Consider the following 6,000-nt stretch of genomic DNA (forward strand, 5'->3'; position numbering starts at 1 on the left):
TAATAAACACGTGATGATTATTCAGATTTTTACATGTGAATTATAACTGGTCCAAAGGAAAATTTATTTTTTGACATGTTATTATTGTTAGTATTTATTACTGCACCAAGATATCACTTAGAAGTTAATATTTTCGTCCAAAGATAAAATATTAATGGAATATCGATATCTTGAAATGAGAATACCATTATTTGAATTTATTATTATTTTGGTCTATATAAGTTTGTTTTAATTATTTCATGTTTTCTGTTCAATTGTGAATGATCTTACAAATATTACTACCAACATCAATAATATTCGTATGCTGAATAGCACAAACTTCAAGTCAAAGAAAATCTCTTGATAATTCTTGGAATAATGGATCTCGACTTTACTTTAAGAGTTGATTTTCCTCCACCTCTTACAGATCAGAGTACTTCTGATGAAAAGAAGGATAAAAAAAGGTGAGAGAGATCAAATCGTTTGTGTTTGATGATCATTAAAGAGGCCATTTCCAAAGCATTCATAAGAACAATGTCAGAAACGACAACTACCAACCACTAAGGAATTCCTTCATTACGGTGTCTATCATTTAATTTATTATCACTGGCATTAAAAAAAAAAAAAGTCAGAGATAGAGAAAGTATAGGGACTATGAATAAATAAATAGATCTTTTCAGTTTTTGGTTCTAAAGCTGATATGGATTTAGTAAATTCCAAAAAAAAAAAAAAAAAGAGGAGTAGGAGGAGGAGGAGGAGGAGAGCTCAAGGGGTTGTTTTCCATATATTTCGTCCATCTAATTTATTCTTTTGACAACTGTGAAACGACCCAGCAGCTAATCAGAGGTTTCATGATTTATAATTTGTTAGCCCTTTCTTTACCTATGATTAAATATGTGATTATAGATAGTTAAATCTTTTCTGTTCTGAAGCAGGGGAATTTATAGAATAACAGAACTGACAATCAGATGGTACATGCTGGACTAGCAAAATGGAGATTTTTTTTTTTTTTTGCTTCGTCCTACCCATGCATCCTTTGTTTATTACAAATAAATTGTTCTGTGCAATTGGGTTGAACATATTTATTTTGTTTTTTTTTAATGAATGAGCAATATTGCATGTTTAAATAGCAATATTCGAGAATGCTGCCCCTTTCATGGTGCACCAATCCAGTAAATTAATCAGCTAGTTATCATTAATTGAGAGAAGTTAAAATTCGTTCGAATGACCATGTTAGGAGGGATGGTCCTGGGGGAGCGAGACCAGAGCGGGTTGCGAAGAAATTGGGTAGGGACAAACTGAATGAAGCAACCCAAGACAGGACGGAAGTGTAGGGTCTAGGATGTGACTCTAGAGATTATTTTATAGTACTTTTGGATAGAGTAAAAAACCTTGGTTTATTTTTTGTTCACTTTTATTATTGTTCACTTTTAATTCTTGATCTATTTTTTTGTCTTGGACTGATCTCTAACGAATTAAATGTGCATAGTTTAAGAACTTTTAGTTATTTTAAACATAAATTCAATCAGAATCCAAGGGCATTCTTGTCCAATCATAATCAAAAGTATTGAGAACTTAATAAAACGCATCGAGAGTAGGAGTAGAAATGCTGAAAAGAGAAAATCCTTCATTTTCCTTGAATTTTTCATCAGATTTCTCTACAAAATTTCTAAATTCATTGATTTCACTCCTGAGTGGCCAAAGTTTCATCAAATTTTTTGTGTCTATCTCAACTATGAAATCAATGAATTTGGAAATTTTATGGAGAAATTTGATGAAGAGATTAAGGAAAATGAAGGGTTTTCTTTTCTCAGAACTTCGATTCCTATCTTCGATACTTTTGACTAAGTTTTTGATGCTTTTGATTAATAATTGACAAAAATGTCCTTCGATTCCATCTGGATTTGAAAGTACTCTCTCTCAATATTCTTTCCTCTGAATATAGGATTTCCATTCCTTCGAATAATCATGGACCTAATCACTGTTACCAATGATGCGTCTAATCACTCTAATGATGTGCTTAATCTAGTCCCAACCGCACACTATAACCATGTTACGGCAATAGGACAAACTAAAGGAAGCAAGAATTTATTGATCTTGTTGCCAAATTGGCAATAAGCTGAAATTGGGGATCAATATCAGGTGGAACCACGACAGTCAATTGTCAAGTAGATCTCGTTCGAGCAAGTCCATGCCAAATCCTAGCATATGAAGTAAGGCTCATATTTGAATAGATTCGATTTTTAAAAATTTAATGGTCCAAATTATATCATATCATTTGGTAAAATAATATGGCACAATCTGAACTATTAAATCTGTAAAATCAATCTACTCAAGTTTTGGCCCTGAAGTAAAGATATCATATGCTACTGCTAAGGACTGAAGGAAGATAGGCACACCACTTGACCCAAGGGTGCACTACTATCCACCTTTAGATTGAGGGAAAATCTCACCCTTAAGTTAATTTTTAGAGTGAGAAGACCTAATCGCACCCGACATTATATTTGCATATCCTAAAATTGATTTTATTGATGCAAATCCTCTTCGTTAAATGAACTCAACTTATCATTAAGAGAGTGGTAACAGGGCTTGATTTTTCCCACTTAAATTCCGACCTTGGTTTTGCTTTAAAGATCATATTTACTGCAGAAAATTTAAGGAACAAAGTACTAAATTATTATAGGATTAATTTTTTGAATACCAGCAATACCCTTTGCCACCCATACTTACCATCCAAATGGCCCTTTTTTTTGTTGGGGGGGGGTGTGTGTGTGTCTAATGTCAGCATTAGCAAATGTGTCTAAATTTTATCCTTGACATCTGAAAATAGTGATCACATCGCCTTACCACAATCTGGTGAAACAGATTAGGAACATGAAGAGCAGAGAATGGTCATGCAAGCTGCAACATATCTGGAGGGAAGGAAATCGATGTGCAGATTGGCTAGCGAAGGAAGCAATCCGTTTACAGTCATCAAGCGGACGATTAGAAGAGCCACCGGAAGGACAAAGGGAGTTACTAGGAGCTGATATAATTGGGGTCACAACCCCACACTTAATACCATGTTAAAAGGCAGTGGCCTCTCCTTTGTATTCAAAAAGTAGCACTAGCAACCGAACAACTTGACTTGCAGCGAAGAATAGGGCAAGAACCGACAGTTCCCATTGTGGGAGGGAACCTAAATCTAATGGACTGACAATTTCAGTTTTTGGTACTAAACTTGTAAACATTAGTCTCTTTTATAATTATAGTGGCGAACTAAATGTATTATCTCCTTAAGACTATTTAATAACGTAACATCCTTGCCCAATGAGTCAATGACAAGATTTCATATGTGGAACTTACATCCTGGCAAGTTCATGAATGCAATATAAGTAATTGTGTACATGTTTACTACATTCTTTTGCGTACAACAAATTTTTTTAAAAAAAAAAATTTTGCCGATACCTTTTTTTTGGCTTTTCTTTATTGTAGTCTACTATCCAGAATTAGTAACTAACCTTATTTTACGCTAAAACCCTAGTTTCTTTTTGGGTTTTCTATCACCTCAAAGATTAGAAACTAGCCTAATTTCCAAAATTTTGAGGTTCTCCTTGTAAAAATATATGTAAACTTCATCCTCCATACTACATACATCTACCGTAAAAATTCACCAAATCCATCTCACTTGCTTCATCAGAACATCGTATTTATCTTTTCATGGACTTCTTTTTTCCTCACATTCCAAATCCAGTGCCTCTGCGTGTGTTTGTCTGTTCCTTTTTAACTCTTTTTCTCCAAAAGAGGCATAAAGTTCATGCTAGAGTTTGCCTTCTTCATATTCAGTGCTTGAGTTTTCTTTATGCTGTCATGAACGAGTACATTTGTCACTGTCAATCGTAGAATGCTAGGGCCAAATTGAATTGCCAAATATTAATGTTTCTGGCCATTAAAATAGTAGCCTTTGTCATTGCCAATTGTAGAATGGTTGGGCCAAATATTCTGTTTGGATAGAGTGTTATTTGAAATATTATTTAAAATAATTACTGTAGCACTTTTTGTGATATGATATATGTGAGATAAAAAGATGATTAGAAATATAAAAAGGTGGGTTGGAAAATGTGTTTATGATACAAGCGAAATATTATTTGGAAAAAAGGAGCTATCCAAACAAACCGGAATTGCCAAATATTAATGTTCAACTGAGTGATCGTGTGTCCTTTTTTTTTTTTTTTTTGGGAAAGCTGGTCGTTGACTATTGTTAATTTTATAACCTGTACTACAAAAAAAAAATTTTTAACTAGCAATTACATTGACTACTTTTCTTGAAGACCATTGCCATTTCCCGTCCACCCTTATTTGGTAAACTCAAATAAGCCCCTCCAAGAGTACAATGTGCAGAATTGGCAATGGTAACTTGGTTCAGGTTGTGGACAGTAGCTAAGGATGGATTTTTTTTTTTTTTTGAAGCAAAATTTTAACCTTTCATTGATATCATGAACATTTGTGGACTTATATACATCAAACAAACGCCGTTGACAGCATAAAGAAAACATCAATCACTGAACATGAAGAAGGTAAACATATTTCCGTAACCAAGTTCCAATTCGCCTTAGTTCTTGGAATTTTTGCCCCGACCAATAACTTATAATTTAGACTTAAATACGTATTTGTGACTTTCAAAATCTTAAACTTTGCAATTTCAATTTAGCGTATGGCTAAAGTGACGCTGTGAAAGACTGAAAGTCATGTTTAAGATGTGGAAAGTTGCAAAAGGGGAAAGAAACAAAAGGCGAGAAAAGTGACAGACTTACCAGCAATGATCCCAAATGACAATTGTGAAGGGAAGAGGGGGAATAGGTTTTAGAGATTTAGAGGCTTTCAACTCAGCCTTGCTGGCTAAGCAAATTTGGAGATTCTTAATAGCTCCAAATTTGCTAGTAAGCAAGGTAATGAAGGCAAAGTACATGAAGGACGCAAACTGGATGGAAAAAAATCCCTCCACCTCAGCTTCATGGTGTTGGAAGAGCATCCATAGTGCAACATCACTGCTGTTAGCTGGACTTTGGAAAAGAATTGGGGACGGCAAGTCTGTGAGTATATGGGGTGACAGATGGATAGTTGGTTCAGAAAATGGCTTTGTATCAGACACAAAACCTGTGGAAAGCAAGTTGGAATGGGTAACCGAGCTGATAGAAGAAGGGAAGTGGAAAACTGAACTTATCCACAAGTGGTTTAGTACAAAAGATGCTGAGCTCATCAAAGCCATCCCGACAAGCATAGGAAGAAGAAAGGGTAAGCTGGTATGGAGCCATTCCAAATCAGGAATATACACTGTAAAGATGGGTTATGCGGTAGCAAGACAACAGGAAGTCAAACCGGGTAGTAAGAGAGGTCATGATGCAGAGACAAGTTGGGAGATAGGAAAACACAGTGTGGAAGAAGTTATGGCACATGAAGGTGAAGGCAAAACTAAAACAGTTCATGTGGAAATGCTTGCAAAACTATCTACCTGTCAACGAATTGCTGTAAAAAAGGCTTGGAAGAGAAGAAGGAAGATGTGGCTGCTGTGGAGAAGACATGGAAACCATTGAGCATTTGTTCTTCTTCTGTGAAAATGCAGTGGAAGTATGGAAGTTGGCACCGGTAAGATGGGATGGGTTACATGAAAAACAACAGAATTTTTGGATTTGGTGGGAGAAAGTTACCCAAACGCTTTCCATGAATCAAGGTCAGGATAGAGTAAGTCTTACCATTAATATCCTCTGGCAAATTTGGAAAACCACGAACAAAAAAATCTTTGAACAGGCAAACCAGGATCCATTCAAAATGGTACGGAAGGCACAAGATGAGTGGCTAGAGTTTTAATAGGAAAGGGAGCCAGAACAGAAGGTGAGCGTAGGGAGGATGAACAAAGACATACCCACTAGTAGGGAGCGGCCAAGGAAGAAAGAGATAAGATTGTATACAAATGCGGCTATATCAGCAAAAAGAGTTAGGACAGGACAAGGGATAATAGCAAGGAATTGAAAAGGACAGATA

This window comes from Coffea arabica, chromosome 4c (assembly GCF_036785885.1).
Source record: "Coffea arabica cultivar ET-39 chromosome 4c, Coffea Arabica ET-39 HiFi, whole genome shotgun sequence".
Classification (NCBI taxonomy): Eukaryota; Viridiplantae; Streptophyta; class Magnoliopsida; order Gentianales; family Rubiaceae; genus Coffea; species Coffea arabica.